This window comes from Chelonoidis abingdonii, chromosome 2, assembly GCF_003597395.2.
Source record: "Chelonoidis abingdonii isolate Lonesome George chromosome 2, CheloAbing_2.0, whole genome shotgun sequence".
In the NCBI taxonomy this organism is placed as follows: domain Eukaryota; kingdom Metazoa; phylum Chordata; order Testudines; family Testudinidae; genus Chelonoidis; species Chelonoidis abingdonii.
The window spans coordinates 96503788-96531558 of record NC_133770.1 but is presented as its reverse complement, the minus strand read 5'-3'; the positions used below and the strand labels follow the sequence as shown (position 1 = coordinate 96531558).

Here is a 27771-nt window from a genome sequence, read left to right as displayed (position 1 = left end):
AGTTCCCACACCCATTTTCCCCATCCCACTCACTCCTGTAGAACAGAGGAAGGGCATATCAGAACAGTGGTGGATAAAAGGACACCAGGGAGTCTAGTTCATAACTGTAGATGCCAACCTGACCTGCATCCAGAGGTGGAGATGGCAGACTGATGCACAGGAAGGGAACACAGTCCCCTCCCCACCCCAATCTGGGACCTCAACATAAAAGAGAATCCTGAAGACAAGCAACGGGGCAAATGCACAACTGAGTGAGTGCTGACTAGGGTTCAGTCACTGCATATACGCAGACTCACCCGTTCCCCAGCTAAATCCCTTCAAACCTGCCTTCACCCATAAGAATCCATCCTGTAATAAGTGAGGTAACCCCACTGCACAGGCACACCAAAGATAAGATGGGGTCAGGTGAAGGAACATGCTGTCAGTTCCCTGCCCTGCTGATTCACATTCATAACCTGGCCATTCTCTCTAGCCACAGGCTCATAGACAAGGCCCTCCTTTTCCTGAGATAGGTCCCAAAGGTGAGCCATATTGTGGAGATCACATATGTTGCTGTCACACCAAGCAGCACACCTTCTCTAGCTGCATCCAAAGGCATCCTCCAGCCTGACACAGACTGTGGAATCACATTTTAGAAATACTATTCTTAATATCGATTACCTGGCTCTCCTGTGAGCCAAGCTGCACATGCATTCACTTGCCAGCACCAGCCTCCTAAAGGAGAAGAAAGTAAACAGATGACACATATTGCTGTTGAGGCACCTTCAGTATCACAGATCATCTGTCAATGGAAGCCAGACACAATGGGAAAGTGCTCAGTGAGTGTCCTTCTGCAAATGCACCACCTGCAAACACTGTCATGATATCCGTAAGGAGGTTGTTGACCATGAGTTAACCCAGGCAGAAAAAGGTACCCATTTGAGGCCAAGCTATTGGACCTATTCCTGCTGTGCCTTTTTTCGTGATATTACAGCATAGTTGGAAAAGGAGGATCACCACCCCTTGGGAATGCTCCTGGGTTAGGAGACATAGGGTAAAAGCATCAAAGCTTGCCACATAGTTGTTCTGCCTGAGCTAGCAAATCTCCCATGCAAAGAAAGAGTGATTTCCAAGGGTGAGGGACATCAAGGGGAGTTTAACAACGCTACCAAACAGAGGGCAATCAATTGGTCTGGAGCTGATACCAAAACACTGGTGAACATGATTATGAGAATATAAAGATTGTCCTCGACTATGGTGGGAGCAGACAGGAAATATTCAGACACTGGTTGATGGGGCAATATCACCCTCAGTGTATCCATCTTCGAGTGGGAATATCTGCAATATTAAACAATAAAGTGGTAGGATTTGGCAAGTGCAGTCTTGGTTAAATTCCAGGTAGCACACAGACACCAGCAGGACCAGCAGTGGCCTTCCAAAACCTTTGCAATTGTCGACTGTGCTGGAGATCCCTAGCTGAGCAGGTAGAAGATGGCATATGGTGAGTGCTTTACAGGGGTCTCGATAAGCCCATGCTATGGTCTCTATGGGACACAATGTGGGGCTCCATCAGGCCAAGCAATGAAGGAGCTGCATAGAGGTATGACCAAGATAGTGATTGCAGCCAGCGGATGCTAAGTTACAGTCCAAGAAGCTTAGCAGCAAGACTGGGTGTATGCAGACTGCTTCTTTTATGCTGTGTAGGTATGTGTGTGTCCTTCCATACTGGGCACAACAAGGGATTTGCATTGGTGGGGGATCTTCTATATTCTTGCATTGTCCCTTGTGCACCTGGCAGCATCAAAACATTAAAGAGATTATTCATCAGTTAGTGCAGCCCCTCTTAGGCTGGTTAGTCAACAAAAGGTGGTTGCACTGGCTAGTCTGCTCATCACTGTGTTTGGGGAACTGTGTGCTGCCTCCCCATTCCTCTCTGGTATCTTTTTCACTGCACTCTGGATTTGGGAATGTGGAAAACAGCACAGCCCCAAGAAACAACAGTTTTAGCTAAAGGCAATGGAGACTGGTGGAATGTTTCAGTGGAAACAAATGCTTGTGTGCAGTCTGAACAAGGCGTGTCCTCAAGAGATTAAAATTTACAGGCCTGAGCCAAAACCTGGTCAAGTCAGAGGGAATCCTTCCACTGACTTCAGTGGTTTTTGGATCAGGCCCTATTACCAGAAATTAAAACAAATTAACATAAGCAGCAGGGTAACAGAAGACTCCCTCAGCCTGGGATCTACTGTATAGTGGAATCCTGCCTTCCCATATTTCTCTTGCCCCTCACCCTCGATCTCCCTCCACTGTTACACTCTTACACTGTTGAAAGACCAGTTTAGGAGCTTCTGTTTCAAGTTATAAATTCAACTCCATCTATTTCCATAATCTGCTAACATTTGCTTAAAATGTTAACTCAGAATAACATGGCATGTGTGCTAAAAGCTTCTATATTTTTTTCAATTTAATATGGATCTATACAGGGTGGGTTAAAGACTCATCTTAAAAAAAAGATAATTTAAGATCATTTATATCACTGAAGTTAAGACCTCTCAGTATATCTGGTGGCATTTTCAATTACAAGTACAACATCTGCTTGGTCTATAATTCCCTCTTTTGCTGTATACGTAACAGTGAGGGTTGCCAGTTTGCTCCACCCACATGTCCAGTCACAAAACTTCTTCTGGGAATTCAGTTATTTCAATCAATGGACCTTTTCCGGGAACTCAGTTATTTCAATCAATGGACTTTTTCTGGGAACTCAGTTGCAATGGAAAGGTCACTTCCTTAGATACTTTTGATTTCACTTGGAACAAATATCACCCACTTTCTGTTAAAAGTTTATGACAAATTTACTGTATCAGAACAGAGTGGGAACTGAGAAATGTATTCATCATGAAGAAGAATAAAAATCTCAGATTCATTTTTTTTCCTTTGCAGGACACCTTTTAATCCCAGCCCACCCCTCCCAGAGTTGCCAAACTAATGAACTGTACAATTGTTTGCTGTACTTGTGAGTGAAGGAGTGCTTGAAGTGAAAAGATCCAGAGTAGTAGATTGTTACTACTAAATAATGTTCATATTCTTGTCCCTTTGCTGAACTGTAGCAGATTTTTGTGGCCTTGTAGATCAGCTTCCCATTTGGACCAGAAGTTTGTGATGCAGAGTCAGGTATTTTTAGTCCCATTTGTTCATTTAGAATGTGTGTGCAATCCTCTTAGCCAGAACAGAGGTGGTAACAGACTACACACAGCCAACTCCCTCTCGAAGAAACCTCAGGTCAAGCACCTTTGCCTTGTGTCTGTCTCTGTCCAGGATTTCATGCCAATCTCACTGCCTAATACTTGTTCCAACTCCAGCTCCTGGAAACTCTTAGTCCGGGACTCTCCTCTGGCCATTAAACCTCCTTTTGTGCAACTGCTTTACAATACAACAGAAGTTCAGAAACAGACTTTTGGCTCAAAGAATACTATAACCCACATAGTGTTCTTCACAACTCTGGATAGGATTCCTGCATGACATCTTTAACTCTTTCAATGGAGAGTTTTATCCTGGGTGTTCAATACAATATAGAAAAGGAATAAAAGCATCAGTCTGATACTTTTTGGGCCACAGCAATGAAAAACAAACTAATCGAAGGGACAAGAGAATTAGTAGTAAATTTTGTGAAATTACTTCCATTGCCATATTTAATGTACCGACCATAGAAGTCATTCAACCTTCAGATGCAAACAGCAAGAGGGAGCTCTAGCTAAAGAATCTTCATTCACTGGAAATAGATACAGTCCTTTACTTTATGTCCTTGTTGCAGATCTTTAATTGCCGGGAGATGAGACCATTACATACTTCCAACTTCAAACAAACTACCCCATTCGAAGTGCACAAAGAGACATTCCAGCATAGTGTGTAGGTATATTACCATAGAATCTAGGAGCTCTACTCAAGGACCAGGTCCCCATTGTGATAGGTGCTGTATGTAGCATTCTAGCATGCACGTACTTAACCAGACTAGATTCAGTGGCAGTGGACTATCGAAACACCTGTTAGGCATTATATAAATCCATCCCTCATTAGATTTCAAGGCTAAGGATTTTCAGATCAATCAAGCATTAAAGCTGATACTTGGGATCTAAAGGAAACCCCCATTAATTTATATAATATAAAATAATATTAGTTCTACAAAATAAATATTGCTTATGTTCCATTTGCAGGGTTCCCTACTGGAGGTTGTGATCATTACAACCTCTGAAGCACTTGGGCAGGTACAGTCTCTAGGGTAAAAATCACAGAGTAAGCCTTGATTCTTAGATGCCTAATATTGTCAATAGACTATTGTTTTCTTTAACATCCAGTTATGTGTTAAAAATATATTTCTGCTGTAGGATACCCCTAAAACTAAAAGGTAGATGCTCCAAGGATCCTTATTTTAGTGTCATGACTACAAACCCTGAATTCCTACTCCACAAAATGGGCCAAATTCTGCAGTCCACCGTTGAACTGGCTAAAGTCCACAGTATATAAAAAGCTCAGTAATAGACTTTTAACCCTCTGAATCCACTTGCTCCTCACCAACATGAGGTAAATAAAGAGTTTTATAAATGGGGCGAAGGAGTGGAATACCTTTTATACTTAAACAATAGACCATTGTGAATTGCTGTTGACTTTTTGTTACACCATCAATGCATTAGAGTTAGCTTGGTGCAGATTTATCTTTGCAGGATGACTTCACAGCCCATTTTTAGTTTTCTGCCACTTTCTCCCTGCTTCTGCTTCTGTACAAACTCTGTTCCCTTCCTCACCTCCCTTATCCTGTTTTATTCATGAATGTCATGCAGCTTCCTACTAACTTTCCCTCTCTGACTGTTCTTGCTGAATCCTGCTTGAAAGTGGTCCTGTTGCTGTCACTGTATTTTCTGCAGATCTGTGCTTCTCCAGCTGGTCAATTCCAATCTTTATGGAACTTTACGTTTTCAACATTCCTCCCATGGTGCTGTTAAAACAAACATCTCCAAAAGTTAGAGCTAATTGGAAAACTTTGACCAAAACAAATTTTACAGAAAATGAACGTTTTCAATCACTTTATTAAATTTTTATTATTTTTGACCCACAAAATAGAATCAGAAATCTGATGTAAAATACAAACAAATCTCATCTTTCCTGATTTTTCGTACCATCTCTACCTAAAAACTTCCACCTATTGTCTGAAAAGATTTCATATGTGCACTTGCTCCATTTACAATACAAATTTTTAGCTAGATTCACACCTCAGTACCAATTCATATTTGTTTGAATGGTTGTGTCATAAACAAATAAGTAAGAGTTAATAGCACAGAAGTACTTCATGTCTCTCTTGACTATAAAGGGTTAACAAGTTCACTGAGCCTGGCTGTCACCTGACCAGAGGACCAATCAGGGGACAGGATACTTTCAAATCTTGAGGGAGGGAAGTTTTTGTGTGTGCTGTTAGTTTTTGGTTGTTGTTCTTTCTGGGTTCTGAGGGTGACCAGACGTGCAAACAGGTTTCTCTCCAATCTCCCTGATACAGGTTCTTGTGTGCTCAAAAATAGTAAGTAATAGGTAGATAAGGCGAGTTAGGCTTATGTTTGTTTTCTTTATTTGCAAATGTGTATTTGGCTAAAAGGAGTTCAAATGTGTATTTGGCTGGAAGGAGTTCAAATTTGTATTTTGCTGAAAGGATATTAATTTGTACGTGTATACTTAGGCTGGGAGGGTATTCTCAGTGTTTATAGCCGAAAGACCCTGTACTTATTCCATTTTAAATTTACAAAGATAATTTGTACTGTTTGTCTCTCTTTAATTAAAAGTTTTTCTTGTTTAAGAACTTGATTGTTTTTTTTTTATTCTGGGGTGAGACCCCAGGGGGCGGGGTCTGGATTCACCAGGGAATTGGTGGGGAGAAAGGAGGGAAGGGGGAGAGGAAAGCTAATTTCTCTCTGTGTTAGGATTACTGTCTCTCTCAGGGAGAGTCTGGGAGGGGGAGAGAGAAGGAGGGGGGAAGGTGAAATTTCCTCTCTGTTTTTTGATTCAAGGAGTTTGAATCACAGTGATCTTCCAGGGTAACCCAGGGAGGGGAAGCCTGGGAGAGGCAACGGTGGGGGAAAGGGTTTTCTTTCCTTGTGTTAAGATCCAGAGGTTCTGGTTCTTGGGGTTCCCCTGGCAAGGTTTTGGGGGGACCAGAGTGTACCAGGCACTGGAATTCCTGGTTGGTGGCAGCGCTACAGGTCCTAAGCTGGTAATCAAGCTTAGAAGAATTCATGCTGGTACCCCATCTCTTGGACGCTAAGGTTCGGAGTGGGGGAATTATATCATGATAGGTTGGCTATATTCTATTCTGGGTATAGAATTTTTTTCCAGTGTTAATTATGTGAATTCACTGCTTGTAAGCATGTGAATGACAAACCAGCATACCCCTGGGTAGCTAGGAATGGCATCACAGACTCTCCTTTAGCACCCCCTGCTGACAGCTATTCCTTCCTGCAGTGGTTGTTCTACCTTGGCCTCTCTTAGGCCTTTCCCACAGCCTCTTCCCAGGCTCCCAGTGTATCTTCTCCACTCCCACTAAGCCTCTTCCACCGTTTCACTCCAGGGGTACTTCACTCTTTCTGCCATACAACTGGTTCTGCTGAGAGAAGATCTCTCTGCTTGTCTGACAGGGTAGTCCCTGATTAAGCTGTAGTCATCCTGCTCCCTGCAGGACCCTCCACCAGCAAAGAAAATCCTGGATGGAGGACTTACTTTCTACTGCTCCTTCCCAACTATCTTGTGCTCCCTATTGCATGCATGCTTTCCTTCACGGGGTCTCTGTCTGCAGCTCAGCTCCCTGACTCCAAACAGGCCTTTCTCACTGACTGAGAAGCACAGATCTGCTCTCCTTCCTGGTCAGGGCCTCACTTGTCTTTTCTTTTTTTAAAATGGCAAAGCAGACTTAACTGAATGATCTTAGCTGCCATCAAGTATAATACTTCTTCACCATGTGCTATCAAATTGTGCACCTCCAACAAAAGATTGCGATCCCCATGCTAGTCATATTTCAGCATTAAAAGTTCATTAAAAATTGCATGAATATGGTCCACTGACAGATTGCTAATATTCAAATATTTTTCCACTGCATTTTCTATAATTTTCATTGCACATCACAATCAGGGGAAAAAATCAGAAACAATTTATCACTTCTATCATCATTTCAATAAACCTTTATTTCACTACTAGTATACCATCACCTATTCTTTCTGCAGTGTTTATCATCCTTTTTAAGAGAGTGAGGCTTTGTCCACAGTTCCCCTTTTCCTGTGCTGATTTTCTCTTCTTTCTCCTCCTGGCGTTTTGAAAGTCTCCTTTCAGCTTCTGCTTAAAATATGTTATTAACCATTTTTGTCTTTTGTATCTCCTTAACTTGTCTTGGTGCAACACAAATTCTTATATGCCAGATTATGGTTACCACCCCAGTTACTACACTTGACCTCTGCCCCTTCTATGCAATTGTCACAGCAATGTTCTCCTGCACATTTACCACATCTCATTTTCAATTAGTACATGGCCATAATGTTAGCACATAACACCTTGGGGGAAGGGGGATGTAGGTTTTACATCCAAATGTAACGGGTTGGATCACAGAAACCCCCTTGGGAGCTGCCGCCCGATATGCCAAGACTACTTCTGCCCCTGCTTTCCCTGTCTTGCTGAGCCAGACACGCCCGTCTGCTCCAACACAGGCCCAGGGTCTGAATTACTCACCCCAAAGCTGCATGCTTGACTGAAAGCAGCTCACAGAAGTGTTCCTGTTTTTAACACTCAAATGCCCAACTCCCAATAGAGGCTAAACCCAAATAAATCTGTTTTCCCCTGTATAAAGCTTATACAAGGTAAACTCATAAATTGTTCACCCTCTACAACACTGATAGAGAGATATGCACAGCTGTTTGCTCCCCCAGGTATTAATACATACTCTTGAGTTAATTAACAATTAAAAAGTGATTTTATTAAATACAGAAAGTAGGATTTAAGTGGTTCCAAGTAGTAACATATAGAAGAAAGTAAGTCACCAAACAAAATTAAATAAAACATGCAAATCTATGTCTAATCAAAATGAATACAGATAATCTCACCCTTAGACGGGGCCAGCTCCAGCTTTTTTGCTGCCCCAAGCGGCAAAAAAAAAAAAAAGCTGCGATCTGTGGCTGCTCTACTGTGCCGCTTCATTCTTCAGCGCAATTTGGTGGGTGCCCCTTCCCTCTGAGAGGAACTGAGGGACCCGCTGCCGAAGACCTGGACATGCGCCCCCTTCCATGGGCCGCCCCAAGCACCAGCTTGCTGTGCTGGTGCCTGGAGACGGCCATTCCCTTAGAGATGCATCAGTAAGTTTTTTTCCTCAGACTGGACACCTTCCAGGCCTGGGCACAATTCTTTCCCCTGGTACAGCTCTTGTTCCAGCTCAGGTGGTAGCTAGGGGATTCTTCATGATGGCTCCTCCTCCATTGTCCTGTTCCACCCATTTATATAATCTTTTGTGTACGGCAGAAATCCTTTGTCCCTCTCTGGGTTCCCACCCCTCCTTCTCAATGGAAAGACACCAGGTGAAAGATGAATTTCAGTTCAGGTGACATGATCACATGTCACTGGAAGACTTCATTGCCCACTTGCCAGCACACACTTCCAGGTAAAAAAGAGCCATCTGCAGTCAACTGTCCTGGTTGATGGGAGTCATCAAAATTCCATACCACCATTAATAGCCCACACTTTGCATCATTACAATAGGCCCTCAGAGTTATATTTCTAGTTTCAGATACAAGAGTGGTACATTTATACAAATAGGATACTTTACAAGAGACCTCTTGCATAAAAGCATATTCCAGTTACATTATATTCACTCATTAGCATATATTTATAAAATCATATAGAGCTGCAACGTCACACCAGGTATTAATTTCTCAGCTGAAATCCCTCCCTAAATGTAATCAGCACTGCTGTTAATGGTTTGCTTTCTCCTCCTCCTTTACTGATTAGTCACTTACTTACTTACTAACACTTCATACTTTCCTGTGCTTTTTTGTTATCTGATCATTGGTCAGTTCTACTGGCACTTCATATAGAACCCCCTTTGTTTCACTCAAATATTTTGGTCGCTACAGCTTAGTTTAACTTTCCCAGCCCCATTTAGTTTTTAGCTGTTTATCAGCCTTGCTCTTTGATGTTACTTTCAACTAGAACTTCCCCATCTGACCACCTCCTGGCTCTAAGTATATCCCAAGGTGAACATCACCTCATCTTATTTCTTTCGCTAGGGATCTTACAATTGTAACATTTTCATTTATTTTCTTCCTCCACTTTGCATTTTTGGCTGATATTATCATCTGATTCTGCCTCTACTCTTTTCTTTCCCCACTCCCTACTTTGTATCCATGCTCCCTCTCCAATAGACTCTTCTTCAGTTTCTAGAGTGACTTCATTTGGGGTCAGAAAATTTTCCCTCTCACCTCTCCAGGCAAACCCAGCCCAGTCTAGGGCCTAACTGAGCCAGGTTCAGCCCTTCTAACTTCTCCCTCCAGGCTTTAAACCTAATGCAGGTGTACTAGTGGGTCAAAGCCGATAGCACTAACAAGTTCTCATTAACTCCATCACACTGCTGTAAAGAAGAGCATATTCTCTCCCCCCAAAGCCCAGAATCTGATTCCATTAGTGGTAATGGCAGTCATGCACACCCACACCCTTAAATACTAATAAAAAATCTTAATTTGTGGTTGCAGGAAGTTTAAAATGACATTACTTCATTTTACACATTCGTGTGATCTGATTTACTGAAACTTGGACATTTACCGAAACTCAGACATTTTCCAGCAAATAGGAACTAGCTTAAAATGCATCCAATGAAGTGGGTATTCACCCACGAAAGTTCAGGTTCCAATACATCTGTTAGTCTATAAGGTGCCACAGGACTCTTTGCTGCTCTTAAAATTAGAAAGGAGGAGGAAAAAACAAGGCCTAAAGTTTTAAAGATGATTTTTTCCCCGACAGTTTAATTTAATATTTTATTTTGCTAAAAAATGAATGAATCACATACTATTGTACAGAAACCACCCTGAGAGCAACACTGAGGGATTTTTCACCAGACTGGATGTTACCCAAGAAACCTCTATCATATTCATTCTGCAAAGCCTCAGACAGCAGAATAACAGGGTTCATCAAAAATACAGCTGCAGCCTCAGATAAACAACTTCATGGAAGTGGACTACTCAGAAAAGGCCAGATCTCCTAAGCATGCTGACCACCTTCCACTTCAAGGTAAGCAGAGAGTAGTCAGCACCTTGGAAGAGGCATTCAGCACTGCATATAATTGGGCCTTACAACATTACCAGTATACTATACATAGTAATTGTTTCTTAGCTAATCTGGATTTATTCAGTACACAGGAGTGTTTTCTGGCCTCATGTAGGCTGTTACTTCTGTCTTAATAAATACTTAAATTTAAGAATTGCTAACATGTTTATTAGAGGGAATTTTGCTGAGATTTTTATTTTATTTTATTTTATTTACAGGACCATTCTTCAAAGATCAAAGTTACATCCATATTATTATCCTTACCATACAAATATTTTTATTTATGTACTGTTAGGTTGCTTTCTCAAAGGTTGTTGAAAAACGAAAACATTTTCATGAAAATTGTTAGTTTTTGTTTTAAGCACTCAAAACTCACTGAAGGTTTTAAAGCATTTGTTCATGAATTTCATTTAATAAAATTATCTAACATAGCAAAATGTTATAGAAATGGTTTCTAAGTCTTTCATTTAACAAAACAAGGATTTCAACAACACTTTTAAATATTTTTAAAAGCACAACATTTTATAAGAGTTTTCAACAATGGTGACAACTTTTTTGCAAAAAAACCGCAAAAACCCTACTCTTCAAAAAAGGCCATTTTGATCGAAACTCAGTTCAGTATTTCTTTGAAATATTATCCATCACTACTCCATACACTGCACCTCAGATATCCATCATGTACACAGCAAAGTGTTATCTTCTTTTAACCCTCCCTTCTTGTGTCCACTTCTCCTCTTCCCCGGGGTGTACTTACAGGACTGGAAATTATAGTTATATTACCATTAGAATTAACTGAACAATTTCTGATAACTTAGCTGGCATATTTTGTCTTTCCCCTCCTGTGCATTCACTATTCACACTTCTTTACAGGATATTTTATGCAAGTCTATTTCCTCCTCTGGATTTCTTATGTACCACTCTTGAAGAGATTTTTTTTAAGTGCACTTCATATTCACTGTGTGATTGTCCCATAAACCATTTAGTATTCTTTTGTTCCCTGGCTGGATAAAAAGCAGTGCCTGAACAAACCACAGGTGTTTGAGTCTCTCAGAAAAAGGGTAGAGAAGCACTATAGCATACAAATGAGATACCACCTATGCAAGAGTGCTTGCGCTAAGCAGCTCTAGGGAACTTCAGGACACATTCATAAAACTTTTTCTTTTTTCCTCACAATAGAGCATTTTGTTACATGAGTGTACCTCAGATATAAAAATACCTGGGCTCCTTCCTGACTGAGCTATAGAGAAAGTCCACAATATTAATTGGCTATTTAGCAGACTTTATATTTAATGTTTCTCTCTTCAAATTAACTATATCTGTGTAAGTATATATGGTTCTATTTGTGAAATGTGCAGTCACCACTCTTTGTCACACTCTCTTGTTGAAGGGAGTGGTCATGTACTCTTGTGCATCTCATTTATGGGTCCCCAAACCTGTGTTTCTCGTGAAATGCTGTGCAGGATTTTTTATATATATATTTTTAATAATAGACATGGGCTTCAGGATGCATAATCAGGTGCATTTTAGAAATACCTAATGGCCTCATTTTCAAAGTGAGCCTCCATTTTTTGCAGAAACTATTTTGCACCTGTAATGAGTTAAATCCACTTTTAATTAATACTTAATTGGACAGTTCCCCAGCAAAGATCCACCAGCTGGACACTAATCTGCACATTAGAGCCACCTAAGATGTGCACAGCAAGGATCATTCCTGAGGGGCAAAGAGGTTATGGTCAGTGACCATGGCCTGAAACAGTACAAGAACGTGAAGCTGCAGTGACAAGACACCAGAGCAGTTCAACCATCAAAAGAGCGTGGGTGAGTCGTCCTTCCACCAATCCCTTCCTGTCAAGTGCTGGATCAAGTACACACACAAGAAGAGTTATTGAACCACAGAGATGGGACTTGGCCAGCATCCTGGGTTTCAGCTACCAGCATTCCTGACACCAGTGCAACAGGATCCAGCAACCATCCAAGTGGAGGGCCAGCTCCTCACAATGTAACATATTGGGTCTACAAACAGAGAAACCAGAACCACAAAAATGCTCTTTTGAGACATTGCATCTCCTAGATGCAATTCAGAGTAAATAGTTCATCAGCTCATATTATCTCATTCTTCCTGAAACTTTACTCTCCCTCCTCATTTCAATAAACAGTGCCATGAGAAAAAAGGAAAGAAAAGCTTCTAGCAGATCTGTAGTGGTGAACCAAGGTTAGCAAGCAAGAAGCACTGGGGATTTAACAGAGGTATTTATTGTAGCTCGCTGAACAGTTCCAGAAACAACTGCTTGTGGAAGGGAGACAGCTCTCTCTTCTGGGCATTTGATGCCCTGCACAGTCTTTTTGAAAAACTGAACCAAGAGCATATTCTTGTACGTGACTCAAGGAACAGGCTATCAGTATTTGGGGAAAAAAAAAAAAAAGACCAAATTAGGTGTCATTAAAGACTTCAAACTTCACTATAGAAGAGTACTGTGACTATTGTCACTTTCCCCTAATAATTCTAAGGGGGCCATTGGAGGTGTTTTTGGCCTAGACTGATAAACAGCTTTCATCTTCAAGGAAATCTAAACTCTCTCTAAACTATTCAGATAAGAAGCACCCTGAAAAGCAAATGACCCCAGCAGTTTATAGATACAGAAAATCAGTGGCTGAATACTATGAACTGCATGAAAATACTAAAAGATCTGAATGTACTGTTCAAAGGCCATCGGATTAAAGTGGATTCTCATTGTTTGCACACCTATGACAGTGAAGCTAGCATATTACAGCTGTATTTTTCTTTCATATTCTTCACAGAAAGGAGAGGGAGTTAAATTTAACAAGTGCAATGCACCACACACAAAATAGAGAGGGGAAAAAGGGCAAAAGAAAGCGCCAAACAGAAAGGTAAGACTTTGCATCTCCATTACACCAAATAACTTCTTTCAGCAGCTTTACAAAAACAAGGCTCCTTTCCAGATACAGGAAAAGGACATTGTGGTGGGACATCTGTTTCAAGTCAGTGTTCACTGCAGATATAAAGGGTATGTCTTCCTGAGTGCTATATGCATGTGAAATATTATATTCTTTTATAATATGATCCACCCATTATCCCCTTGTCTAATGGACGCTGAATGCATTTTCTCCCGCACCCTTCCATGAAATAAAGGAGGACCAAGCTGGTTCCATTCCAAAAAGATACAGAGCCTAATTCTCCTCCTTACACTGATGTCACAAGCAGCAGTAACTCCACAGAAGTCAGCAGAATGAATGGGGTATAAGTGAAAGAGAGCTTTAATGGGAGGAGAGTTAGACAAATGTTGCGCACTTTTGAAAGTACCTTTTAGTCTCAGAATATGAAGTATTTGTAAACCTCACAGGAAGTGAAGATTCTGAAGCAACTTTGGGATTAATACTTCATAAAAACCTTTTGAAGCAATTAGGAGTTCTTATAACTAATGGCTGAAAGTTCTCATAAAACCACCTAATGTTTGAAACAATTACCTCTATAAAATAAAGTTTTAAGTTCTGAAATAAGTTCAGTCGCACAGCTGTTAGCCAGGTGCAGACGCTCAGATAAAATAAATTGTTGCCCATGCACAGCATCATCCTTCACTACTATACTGGAGAAGAAAATGTATTTCAGTTTTCTGTTTTGTTATTGTTGGAAATGCCTTCTGTCATGTGCAGAGTGTGCCATAGCATGCCAGCCCTGTAGCCAAGTCCTGCAAATCCACCAGGGCTTCTATGATTTCTGACCATGATTTTTAAGACCTTTTTTGAAGGACAGTTTGGTTAGCTCAGGACACATATTCAGTTGCTCACCCCACACAGGAATGACTGTAGTATAGTCACCCCATGGCACTGAGTCTACAATACACAGTGTCCCTGTAGCGTCTGGGTTTGATTGTGAAGACATGCCATTGCCATGCTTCTGACTTAATTTTCACAGGCTGTGTTCCTCAGAAAAACCTGGTACAACCTTTCCTTGAAAATGTCCTGAATTGTGCAATGTTATGCCTCACTGCACACCAGGAGGCAGATAGAGAACTGATCAATGGGCTGTTCAAAGAACATAACTGGATGAAAGGGATTTCCCCAATCTATTTCTCATCTATTGTTTATAGCACTATTGTTTACAGCAGGAGTATGCTGTAATTGTAAATGTTTCCCAGGTCCTTCAACAATTATATGTTGTCACTTCCTCACTAGGAAGTGTGTGTTCCTCTCTTTTTCCCTGACCATACACACGGGAGAAGAAAACACTGAATTAATTTAATCATACCTCTGCTAGAAGCTGGCATCTGCTGGTGCACAACAGTGTTTTCAGCTCAAGCCTTTCCCATGCTGCCAAAACCTGATATCTCATCTGTACTAATAGAGGAAGCTCCTGGAACCTGATACAAGAATGTAGTCACTCTGTACTAGGTTGCTAGATCTCTGCATCAAGCAGCAGAGTAAAATACTGGTAACTAAAGATGGCAGATGGATTCAAGAGGGGTTAGTGAGTCTCTAGAGAGAGAGAATTAGGGGCTGGACAGATGTGGTTCTGCAGGGTAATGCTAAGGCAGTCCAGCATGCACAGAAAATTTAAGCAGAGGTTTATAACTTGTTTGTCCAACCTCTTCTTAAAAACCTCCAATGCTGGTGATTCTACAACCTCCATTGGAAAGCCTATTCCAATACTTGACTCATGCTGGAGGCTTGGTCAAACTATGGCCGTGCAGAAGCGGCGCCAGGGTTTTTGCCGCCCTAGACAGCAGCGCTTCTCCTCTGAGCGTTCGGAAGCGGGGGGTCCTTCTGCTCCGCATCTTCGGGGCACTTCGGCGGCAGGTCCCAGAGCGACTGAAGGACCTGCTGCCGAATTTCTGCCGAAGACCTGGAGCAGAAGGCCCCCCCCGCTGCCGAATTTCCGCCAAGGCAGCAAAATACTGCCCCGCAAATCCTGCCACCCTACACCACAGCCTAGGGTCACCTGGTGGAAGCGCCGGCCTTGTGGCCATGGCCCTTCTCTTCCTTGTCACCCTCCTACTCCAATATGTTCATCCTCTCAGGGAGAGGTATTCCATATTGCATCATGCGATGGAGTAATATGCAGCATGAAGGAATATCCTATTGACTCCACATGAACGAAGAAGGGGTCAGTGAGAGACTATGGGGTCAAACCTCCCTATCCCACTAGTTCTGAAAGAGGCATAAATCCTGAAGGGAGGCTTAAAAGGGGGAAATTCCAGCTCAGTATTGGCTGTCTGTAAAAGGGAGATAACCTCCCATGCTAGCTCCTTGAGAAGAGGAGCCTGGATCTGTCTGGGGCCTGGATCTGTTCAAAAACTGCTAGATGCCAGATCCTCTGCGGGTAGGTAGGGCCAGCACCAGGGTTACCACCTGGCTAGTATTTGACTAGATTTTTTATTTTAACCTGCCAGGTTTGTTTTTTTTTACGTGGGTTTAAAGGTTTACATTATCGTCAGAAGACACTGGGATAGCTAGGGTGACCAGATGTCCCAATTTTATAGGGACAGTCCCAATTTTTGGGTCTTTTTCTTATGTAGGCTCCTATTACACCCCATCCCCCACCCCCTTCCCAATTTTTTACATTTGCTGTCTGGTCACCCTAGGGATATCTGATGTTAAAAGTTTCTGTGTCCAACTAAAGATTCTGCAGTGTTTCCACTTCCACAGTTTAAGTGATAACAGATCAAAACTGTTGAAAATTCAGAAGCTGTCTGCTCACCAACATGCAAGCACACTGCGCATGTGAGAGAGAGGGGGTTTGAGTCACACAAGAGTGAGGAGATGTGAGAGGCATAGTAAATAATGGAAGATCAGGGGATGGCGTGAGTAATCCTACTCCACCCCCAAAAATAAAAAGCTCATATCAGAAACTGCACACTGAATGACAACTGCCTAAACAAAACAGACTACAAAGGCTGGCTCATCAAATGCCCATTGCATAATTTGTCAAGCGTCTTTAAGGTAACATATGATGGAATCAAAGCTGTTCAGAAACATTCAACTGGAAAAAAACACCAAACAATGGTTCAGAGTGCAAAACAGAATACGTGCATATCTACTGTTTTCTCACAGGGAAACAGAGTTAAAGGCGACACTGTGGCTGCAAGGGAATTGGCCTACATCTTTCACAGAGCGAAGCACAACTATAGTTTTTTGTCAATGGACTGTGGCACCAAATTAGCAACATGGCTACATGTTGATCCTGCTGTGGCAAATCAAATGAAGTAGGGAAGAACAAAAATCATAAGACTAGTTGAGAATGTGCTTAATCTGCTTTTCTGTGGAAACAGCAGTCAAAAAGCTAAAAGAAAGCGGTTCTCCCTTTGCAGTTGCTACTGATGCTTCAAATAAAGGAAGCTGGAAGTTTTTTCCATTGGCAGCTCATTTTTCTGACAATGAAAGAGAAAAACAACGTCCTTTTGGAGTTTTAGAAAAGAACTAGACGGACCATGGGAGTTGATTTCAGGAGGTGTAATTAATGTCATAAACAAGTTTGGGTTGGACCGGAGAAATGTCAGTGCTTATGGTGCCAATAACGCATCTGTGAATTATGGTAAGAATTGTTCTGTGCTTGCTAAACTGGAAGCTGTTCAACCACTGATGATCTAAGATAACTGCAACTATCCTGTTTTATACAATGCAGGAAAAACTGCATGAAAGCCCTCCGCTTTGATGTGGAAGATTTGGTTTTGAAGATTTTCAATGCGTTTTCATGCAGTGCAAAAAAAGTAGAACATCTCAAATCCTGCTTTCAATTTGTGGAGCACGACTATCAGACAGTGCTTTTGCATGTGCCCACTCCCTGGTTAAGCCTCTTTACCACAGTTGAAAGGCTTCTGTAGAACTGGTAAGCTATCAAGGTGGATTTCTTGGAGCTTGGGGAATTGGACTGTGATGAGCTGATCTGGAGATTCATTGGAAATCAAGAGCATGAATTAAGTGACAAATTGACACTTTCCAAGTGCTACATTTAATTTGTGTATTCTGTCATGTCCATCATTTAGAAGTCATTCTCCATTCTTGAAAAGGATACTGCGAATGCCACAAAACTTTTCAATCTGATGTCGGATATCAGAAGCCAGCTGATTGACAAAGCAAAGGATGAGTTTTTTCAGTTACCAGATGAACAGAGCTTTTCTGGACTTGCCAAGAGAAGCCCAGGAAAGGTTCAGAAATGAAGCAAAGACTATGTACAATCGAGCAGTAACTTATCTGTAGAAATGGTTTTCTTTTGAAGTCACTTTCATTTAAGTCACTTTCATACCTAAACATCAAGAAATTGCCAGCATTTGATGACTTAATGAAGCTGCAAGACCTTTTGAAATTGAGTGCTGCTTTGTCATGGACGGGGATGATTTGTACAGGGAATTCTGTCTCTTACGCACCATTGCTAAGTGGCGTGCATTTTTCAGGACAGCGGAAGCCCCAAACATCTTGAAAATTGTCACGTTTTCTGTGCCTGGAGTAATGCATTCATGGAGTGAGTTTTCAGTTTGATGGAAAACCTTAGGACTGATGAGAGGAAGCACTTAGGTATTGGTGTGGTCAAAAGTGAGTTTTGTATTAGATGAAATCTCAGCTATTCCTGTCTGGAATTCTACGGTGTTTCCTTGTAAAAATAAGAAATGGCAAAATCAAACAGCAAATATAAATTCAAGAAACAGACTCAGTGGATTTTCTTTATGTATAAAGTTTCAAAATGTTCACATTCAAGTATATACAGTAGGTAAAATATAGAATCAATGCAGTTTGGGAAAGAATAATCTCAGTGAAGACGAACACAAATAAAACAGCTTGGAGAAACACAACCAACATAAGGAAATGATGTTATCAATCTTATCTATGTATGTTCTCTCTCTAAACACTATAAGTGGTTGTTGAAAAGGGGATTGCCTTGTGGTTGGGGTTGCAGCAGGCTTGCGCTGTGTGGTGGGGGATGCCAGTTTTTTTTAAATTTCCAAGGTGGTAACCCTAGCTGGCATGAGACTTTTAATTTTCTTTGTTTCCTGTGGTTAACATGTTTTCCATTTGGACAAGGAGATTTGAGTTTGTGGCCCTCTCTGAGCCCTGCTTAAGGTTGGAGTACAACCACAGTAACCAGTGGCCGCCTGCAATACATCTATGTTGATTTGACCCTACCAGAGCCCTCAGAGTAATTTGTCATGAGACTTGAAGCAACATGATTACTCGGCGGTGTTAAAGAACTGGATCATGGGCCAGATTCATCCTGCTTGATGCATTATTGTGACCTAACCCCATGTGACCTAGCCCTAACCAAATTCTGCAAAAATTAAGTTTTAACACAGTTTTTTAGCCCTCAGTTACAAAGATGTTCCTTTCACATTCAAAAGTTTAAATAAATATAATGTTTCCTTCTTGAGTCTGAACGCATTCAGAAACAGAAGCGTGAATTACCTTCCCCCAACCACTAGTCTTACTGGATGTTAACTCTGAAGTCCAATGATAATACTTCAACATCATTATTTAATTGGTGAACTGATTGGAGAAAGGGGTCAGAATGAAGCTCATTGGGTGGGCACAGGGATTTTGTGGAGGGAAAAGTGTAGAGGGAAGAAGAAATCATGGTGATCCTAAAGGTGAATGTGTTTTCCCACTGAATGCCAATTGTGACAATAACTACAAATTAAGTTACTACACAAGTGTCATAGTCTACCTTTAGTCTTAATCCAAAGCTCTCTATATCATTGGAAGATTTACTGGGGATCAAGGGGCAGTGTGTTGTCTTAAGTTTTTAGTTCAAACCATGGACCATAGTTTAAAATGTAGGCCTTCTTCACAAAACAAGTTTGATACCTGTGCCCTAAATTCACAAGGAAATTAAAATGCAGCACAGAGGCTGCTCAAGCAGACCAGAATTACCAATCAAGAAAAAGAGGCAGTCTGGCTAAATGGCAAAGATCAAAAAGTTATTTGTACCACTCAGGTCTCTGAAATCCAGCACTAGCAAAATCAAAAGGCAGATAAAATAAGATTTGGATTAAATGGGCCAAGAAGATATTTTAAGAGCTCATAGTCAAGTCAGAAAAAGATAGTTCTTTGAATATATCACCGTGAAGATTAAGATAAGCAAAGCAGGAGAAGGTCAAAGATTCATTGTTGAGAAATAGAGACCAGTCATGGGTTGCTATAACTGGTCGGTGTTTCGTACAAAGTGTGCTGCTGGCTGAAATGTAATCTACATAGATCAGCCTATTTAAAAAAAGCAATAGTGTTGAAAATATTGTTTTTACTGAAAGAATTCCCTATATTGGCCACTAGTGCACAGTTACTGTAAGCATGAATTTTTCATATCTCATTCACAAGAGATGGCACAGAATACAGAGCTAATGGTACACTTGTGGTTTGGTTCCACTTTACCGGATTTTGTTATAATTGCTCTGGTTTGAGAATGAAGTGACTGATGAAGTGGCACATGATTCCCATGTCAACATAAAGCCTCTACAAACAGGGGTGTGGTCTCTTAAATACACACATCATGATATGGTGTCATATTATTTACATCTGACAAGACATCTCCATTGTTTTGATTGGCCATCAACAATCAAGGAATAGGCACGTTTCCAATAGCTTCCCTTTCCAAACTCCAGCTGAGACATCAGAAACTGTGGCAATGCAAAACAGAAGTAAAGAGTCCCATACATACAATAGTCAATTGCTGTAGAAAGAATAACCATGGGAACAATTACTGCTAAAGAAACAATGGTAGATTTTCTGGAAGTTATTTGGGATTTATTTCAAGTTATTATTTAAATCTTTTCCATCTTTTTGTGTCTGTTATTCTGGGCTATATAACACATCAATATGTGGAGAGTTTGTGGCAATAACATACGAGTTGCATTTTAAAGGGTATTATTCGCCCATTGCTACACATGCATATCTCATATTGATATCTGATAAGTTAATGTGAACACCTAAGGGAAGTCCAAAAAATGCTAGGACTAAGGATGATTGAAGAATCCAATAGTAACTGGTATAGCTCAGTGGTCTAGGTCTACTGCAAAAGTTTGGGAATGGGAACTTTCATGTCTGCATTTATCTCAGAAAAGTGAAGACTGGCACTCTGGTTCAAAGCTTATGTTATGCCCAGGGAAGAGATGAACCCCTCCAAGCATAAAGTCTTCCCATGCGAATACTCTAGCAAAACAGAACCCAAACCACAGCGCTATATAGTCCCAGAAGAATTACAGTTTGGCCCTAAATTGTTAGGTTGAGCATTCTGTGTAACAACTGGGTTGTATTAGAGATAGGCTACCTCAGCCAGTGTGCTGACACTGCTGGTTTTGAACAGTGTTTAACAGTGGACCATCCATAGGTACATGCTTTGCCCATCTTAATTTTTTGAATGAGAGGTTTGGTACTTCAGACTGTCATAAACAGATAGCTAAGGGTTAATGTTTATTTTACCTGTAAAGAATTAACAAAGGGAACCACACACCTGACCAGAGGACCAATCAGGAAACCGGATTTTTCAAAGCTCAGGGAGGGAATTTTGGGATGTGTGTCTTTTGTCTCTCTGTGTTCTGTTGCTCTCGGCTCTGAGAGTGAACTTTCTCTCTTCAAGCTTCTATAATCTTCTGTTTCCAAGTTGTAAGTACAAAGGTAGAAAGACAGTAAGCTTCTACTTGTTTTTTTTGTATTTGCATGTGTGTAGTTGCTGGAATGTTTTAAATTGTATATCTTTTTGAATAAGGCTGTTATTCATTTCTTTTAAGCAATTGACCCTGTATATTGTCAACCTTGATACAGAGAGCATTTTTATGTCTTTTTCTTTCTTTTTATATAAAGCTTTCTTTTTAAAACATGTTTGATTTTTTTCTCTGGTTAAGGTAAGGAAATGAAGGGAGGGGAAAATCTCTTTGCCGTTAGCATTGACTAGGTTTGGAATGCTGCATGCCTCTGGGTGAGGGGAGAGACACTTAATCTTCTGGGGTTGTGGTTCAAGAATGAAGCAGGGAAATCTCCTAGTGTACCCAGGGCGGGAAGTTCTGGGAGGGAAGTGAAGAAGGGCGGAAGGAAGTGGGTATTTCCCTTTGTTGTAGACTCAGGCATCTGAGTCTTGGGGTCCCCAGGGAAGGTTTTGGGGAGACCAGAGTGAGCAAACATTGAATTTTTGCGGTGCCAGCGCTAGCAAGATCTAAGCTGGTAATTAAGGCTAGGATTTATGCTAGGCACCCACATTTGGACGCTAAGGTCAGAACTTGGATTTATCTTATGACCATGTTGGCTGCGGTTGGAGTAAAATAAGAATCAGAAGCCAGTAGGAATATTATATTTTCTTTTTCCTGCTAAGTTTTTAAGCAGAGAGAAAGGGTTTGGTTTTAAGGAGCGAGAGAAATTTTTTTTTCTGTTTCTCTCCTGCTCACTTTGGCGTGCATTTTAAGCAAGAACATTAAGGGTTTGCTCAGTTTTGGTGATTTTTAGCAAGGAGCCATTACAGGTGACAAAGGTCTTTGTTAACAATAGAATTTCCAACTGTGAGTAAGTACCACGAGAACACACATGCAATAAAGTGGTTTATTATTAATTTGCAATGAAGATTGCTAGGAGAGAGTTAACAAAAGGGCACTGTTGCTGGGCAGACCCAGGCAGACAACAGAGAGCCAGCAGTTCAGACAATAAACACCAGAGGGCACCCCAACACAAGACAGCAGGAACCAGGATGTCACAAAAACCAGAAGCAGTACAGCTTGAAGCAATGGAAAAACAGATAGAACTACTGAGGACACAAATGGCCAGAGATGAGGCAATTCACATATGACACAGACATTACGAAAAATCAGCTGATCAAAAGATAAACTTTATAACTCATAATGAGAAATACTGGACACACAATAAGAGATGCCCAAGACCCAGGAACACGTATGCAGAGCAAAGATAGCAAGTACTGGGTGGTGTTTTTGCCCATGAATCTGTTTGCTAAAGATGTCAAGAGTTTCCCCAAGTTACAACACCACATAGCAGCCACTGCTCACCATATTTATTGAAATCACTAGCTGTGGTTCAACACATGTAGGAATCCTGTAATGACAGTGAATATCAGGCCAAACGGCTGCTGATCAGCAGGTCATCATGAACACTGGCCCTACACCCTCTCAGTTCTTTCTTGCTGGCAACTCCGACAGGGGGACAGGAGGGCAGGTAATGGAATGGGCATGAGCAACACATCTCAAAGAACAACAGTTACGAAAAGGTAGGTGACCGTTTTTTCTTCTTTGAGTGCTTGCTCATGTCAATTTCATTCTAGGTGACTCACAAACAGCAACCCTGGAGGCGGGCTCGGAGTTCACAGTTGTATAGCTTGCAACACTGCTCTGCTAAAGCCAGCATCATCTCGGGTTTGCTGGGTGAGTGCATAATGAGACACAAACATATGGATAGATGACCAGGTAGCGGCCCTGCAGATATCATGAATCGGGACCTGGGCCAGGAAGGCTGCTGACGAAGCCTGTGCTCTAGTCGAGTGGGCAGTCATGGTTGCCACTGGAGGCACCTTTGCCATAGCAGTAATGGAGAACAGATACAGGCTGTGACTCAGGATGAAATCCTCTGTGCAGACACTGGGTGACCTTTCATCCTGTGACACTGCAATGAACTGTGTTGATTTACAAAATGGCTTGGTCCTGTTCATGTAAAAGGCAAATACCATCCTGACATCCAGGGTGCACAATTTGCATTCCTCTTCTGATTTCTGAGGCTTCAGAAGGAAGACAGGTAAGTATATGTCTTGGCTGGTATGAAACTGTGAAAATCCTTGGGCAGGAATGCTGGGTATGGCTGCAGCTAGACTTGTCTTTGTAGAACACCATATTTGGCAGCTCTGAAGTAAGCACCCTGATCTCAGGGACCAAACGAGTGGATGTTATTGCAGCCAGGAAAGAAACTTTCCAGAAGAGGAGAAGAAGGGAACAGGAAGCTAGAGGCTCGAAGGCAGGACCCATGAGCTGCAACAGCAGGAGGCTCAGGTCCCAGAGAGGGACAGGATCCCTGACCTGTTGGTAGAAACTCTCCAGACCTTTCAAAAACTGGACCGTCACGTCATGAGTGAAGACCAACTGTTAGAAAAAAAAGGAACAGGTTGACCTAGAGGCGGATTTGAGTATGGGTTTCTTTATTGCGATACTTCTTCCCCTCAACTCAATTGTCAAGTAAGCCCTGGATTAGTTACATCACACTCTTTTTATTTAAGTTAGTACGCAAACACTTACATCCGCTACAACACCCCAAAACTCCTTATTAAGTAATAGAAAATTCCATACTATGATTATACCCACTCCTATTGACTGATAATAGCACTACGCCTATTATAACACATCTTTACTTCATTTCTTTACAATGATTCTTGCTACAAGTTCCCCTAATCAGCAGTTCTCAGGGAAGAGAAGAATGAGCCATGACCCAGGGCTCGTTTATGTAGCTGGGAAAGAAGGGAGGGAGAGATAACACTTCTTTACGCAAAGGGTACAACCACATTCTTTATGCAGCTGCAACTTTTATTTATTCCCAACAAGTTGAAGGGGAGGGCGAGGGATGACACTTATCTATCAAGCGAAGAAACAGTGCCTGCTTGTGACTCTACTCCCTAAATACCATACCAGCACACCAACGGTCTCCCGGGTCTGTGCTTAAGCCTTACATATCCCAATACCAACCTCCCCTGGAGTGGAGGGTGGAAGGCCGAAATAGCAGCCAAGTGGACTTTGATCGATGATAAGGACAACCCTTGGAACATGAGGTGCAGAATACAGTCCAGGATGGCCAGCACTGCAGTGATGCCTGCTCAGCCCGGATATCCTGATCCGAGGCCCAGCATGTGAACCTCTTCCATTTGGCCAGATAAGTCGCTCTGGTGGAGGGCTTTCTGCTACCCAACAAGAGCTGTTGGACTCAGACCAAGTATTCCCATTCCTCTTCATTTAGCCCTCCAGAAACAACATTGTCAAGTGCAGCACTGCCAGGTTTGGGTGTAGAAGACTGCCATAGTTCTAGGGCAAGAGGTCCAGCCAGAGAGACAACTGCAGCAGGGCGACTACTGAAAGGTCCATCAGCGTGCTGAACCAGTGTTGCCGAGGCCATGATGCAGGGGCTATTAGGATCACCTTTGCCTTGTCCTGTTTGATCTTCATAAGGACCTTACAGATTAGCGGCACTGTCGGGAAGGCATACCTCAGAGCCCCCAACCATAGGAGCAGAAATGCATCCAACAGGAAGACCTGTCCAATCCCCAGAATAAGAACATGTGGCATTTCCTGTACTGATGGGACGTGGAGAATTCCACTTAGGGAGTCCCCCACTTTCAGGCCAGTGGTTTGAAGCCAGGAACTGCGCCTCATGACCACGGCCGGCGCGACCATCCTAGCTGCCAAATTGGCTGCATCTCACACCATTTGGGTGGAGCACCTTGTATTTGTACATACCCTCCTCCACCAGGGCTCCGAATTCCTGGGCTGAGTCCTGGGGCAGTGAGTCCTTGAACTTATGGAGGGAGTCCCATAAGCTGAAGTTGCACTTCCCCAAGAAAGCCTGGTGGCTGACCACCCGGAAGTGAAGGCTGACCATTGAATAAATCTTTCTTCCAAAAAGGTCCAGCCTCTTGGACTCTTTATTCTTGGGGTTCAAACTGGTTTTCACCTGTCTGTCCTCCTTATTGGCTGCCAGAACAACCAGCAAGCCTGGACGAGGGTGGGTATACAAATATTCAAACCCCTTGGCCAGGACAAAATACTTTTTCTCAGCCCTCTTGGAGGCAGGAGGGATGGAAAGAGGAGTTTGCCTAAGGACTTTTGCAATTTTTAGAACCCCATTGTGCACTGGTAGCGCAACACAGGTAGAGATAGAGGCCAAGTGCACATTACACAGGGTATCTGCCTGTTCGGCCATCTCCACTTCCAAGCCCAAGTTTGTAGCCACCCTATGAAGCAGGGCATGATGTTCTTTAAAACTTTCCAGCGGGCTGGTGCAGGAGGGGCCTGCCACCACCTCATTTGGGGATGAGGATGATAACTGGCGGAAGCCCTGAGGGATCATCTTCTATGGGGGAAGAGGGTTTCAGGGTGGATGCTTGCTCCTCTACCCCGGCCTCCAAGTGCACCTCTCCGAACCAGAGGAACAACCTTCTGGTGACCATGGAGGAGCCGTTGAAGCTTGCATCTGATGGTTAACAGTTGCCATGGGACACCGGTGCCTCGAGTAGGAGGATCGGTGCCGGGGCTGGGAGGAATCGGTACTATGACAGGCACCATTCCCACTGTTTGGGAGATGGGGATCTGTGCCAAGGAAATGGCAAGCAGGAGGATGATCACCAGGGCCAGCTCTAGGTTTTTTGCTGCCCCAAGCAAAAAATTTTTTGGCTGCCCCCCCCCCCCCCCCAGACATGAGCTCCCCCTCCTGCCCACCAGTGCCCCCCCACTCACACCTCCTGCTGCCCCAGCACTGGGCTATCCCACAAACGTGGGATCTGCTACCAGCACACTGCAGCCGAGCCCTGGCCCAGTTGCGACTCTGTCCCCATGCGGGTGGAGCTGTTGGGCTGCACGGAGTGGGAGTACTTCCAGGTGGCGGCACGGCTGCGGGGTGGTGCTGAGAACATGGCCCCCTCTCTTGGCTTCACAGAGCTGCTGGTGGAAAAGGTGGATCAGTTCGTGCTCACCACCCTCACCCCCAACATGCTGGCGGACAAGGACCTGGAGAGCCCCCCGGACCTGCTGCTCTTCAGCCTCACGGTGCCCTGGTCCAGCCCCAGTGGGAGGGAAGGCAAGGATCTCTGGCTGCGGGGCTACCTGCTCAGTACCGATGAGCCCAGCCAGCTGCTCACCTCCTCACACACTCCGGGAGCCCCTCTCACCGCCACCGCAGCCGGGACTCAGCTCCAGGGGACCCCATTTCCCTCCCTCCCCGGCTCCTCACACATTCTGGACAAGGCCACCCAGAGGATGCAGGGGGCCTGGGGCAAAGTAATTTCGGGGGCCCCTTCCATAAAAAAATTTGCAATACTATAGTAACATGTATTTGGAAGTGTAAAAAATAACTAGTGAAATACATTCAAAAATTAATTTGTAATAATTTGAAAATGCACCAAATACGTTATTTAAAAACATTAAATGCTTTACTGGTATGTATACATTTGCAGTTACATAAAGGGCTGTTACTGGGTGATGGTGATGGTTGGTGCCAATGGGCTGTCCCTGCCTGGGGATGGTGCTGCTGTTGCCCAGGGCTGGTTGGGGAGCTGGGCTCTGGGTTGGAAGGTGCCCGGCTCACAGGGGCTTGGCTCAGGACTGTGGGGAGATGGGGTCGGGGGTTGTCCGGCTCAGAGGGGCTGGGCTCAGAGCTGGGGGTCAGGGCTACGGGGGATGGGGTCGGGGGGTGCCCAGCTCCGGCCCAGCCCCATACCATGCCGCTTACCCCCTCTCCCCGACAGCGCTGCAGCGGCGTGGTGTATCCAGTGATGCCTGAGTTGCTGCCCGCTCGGCTGCAGCTCGCGGCCCCGCCCCCTTACCAGCTGAGACACAGGGGGGTGGGGGATAACGGAGGTGGGGAGAGCCTCCGACATGCCCTGCGGGGCCCGGAGCCTGGGGAAAATTGTCACACTTGCCCCCACCCCTCCAGGCAGCCCTGAGTCTGGGAGCCCTTCTCGCCACCGTCGCAGCCCGGGCTCAGCTCCAGGGGACCTCGCTTCCCTCCCTCTCTCCCCGGCTCCTCACACACTCTGGGAGCCCCTCTCACTGCCATCGCAGTCTGGGCTCGACTGTGTGAGGAGCTCCCAGAGCGTGTGAGGAGCCGGGGACAGAGTGGGAGCCAAGCCCGGGCTGCGGCGGTGGTGAGAGTAGCTCCCGGAATGTGCGAGGAGCCAGGGACGGAGGGAGGAGGGGTCCTGCTGCCGCTGCCACTCCCGGCGGCACCGCCAGTGGTTTCCCCAGGAACTGAAATTAGGGGAGGTGTTCGAATTTACAGGGGGGCATCAGGACCAATGAGATATATAAAAGAGATATGAATAAAGTAAAAGTTTTGTTAGGATTATGCAAATTTAACATAAGAATAATGCAAGTTACACCAAAACATATAAACAGGTCTAGATTTCTAAAAAAAATACATTTAAAAAAAAAGTATTTACTTTATATTGACTTTTGAAAAGTAAGCCATCACAGGGTAAGAGGAAAGTCCTCTCATGGATCACTAACTGGTTAAAAGATGGGAAACAAAGAGTAGGAATAATTATCAGTTGTCAGAATGGAGAGAGATAAATAGTGGTATCCTTGAGGGGTCGGTACTGGGACTATTACTGTTCAACATACTCATAAATGATCTGGAAAAATGGGCAAACAGTGAGGTGGCAAAATTTGCAGATGATACAAAAGTATTCAAGATAGTTAAGTCCGAGGCTGACTGCGAAGAATTACAAAGGGATCTCACAAAACTGGGTGACTGGGCAATAAAATGGCAGAT

General features: G+C 43.2%; 1 long non-coding RNA gene across 1 annotated transcript in view; it reads right to left on the bottom strand.

Annotated features, from left to right (window-relative positions):
- Positions 1-3928: 3928 nt before the first annotated feature.
- The window catches only part of LOC116834771 (uncharacterized), an 82353-nt gene continuing 58510 nt past the window's right edge, over positions 3929-27771 (bottom strand). The window contains exons 3-4 of the long non-coding RNA XR_004376037.2: positions 7218-7344; positions 3929-4966 (exon numbers count right to left, since the gene is read on the bottom strand). This is a non-coding gene — a long non-coding RNA (uncharacterized LOC116834771). The remainder of the gene's footprint in view (positions 4967-7217; positions 7345-27771) is intronic.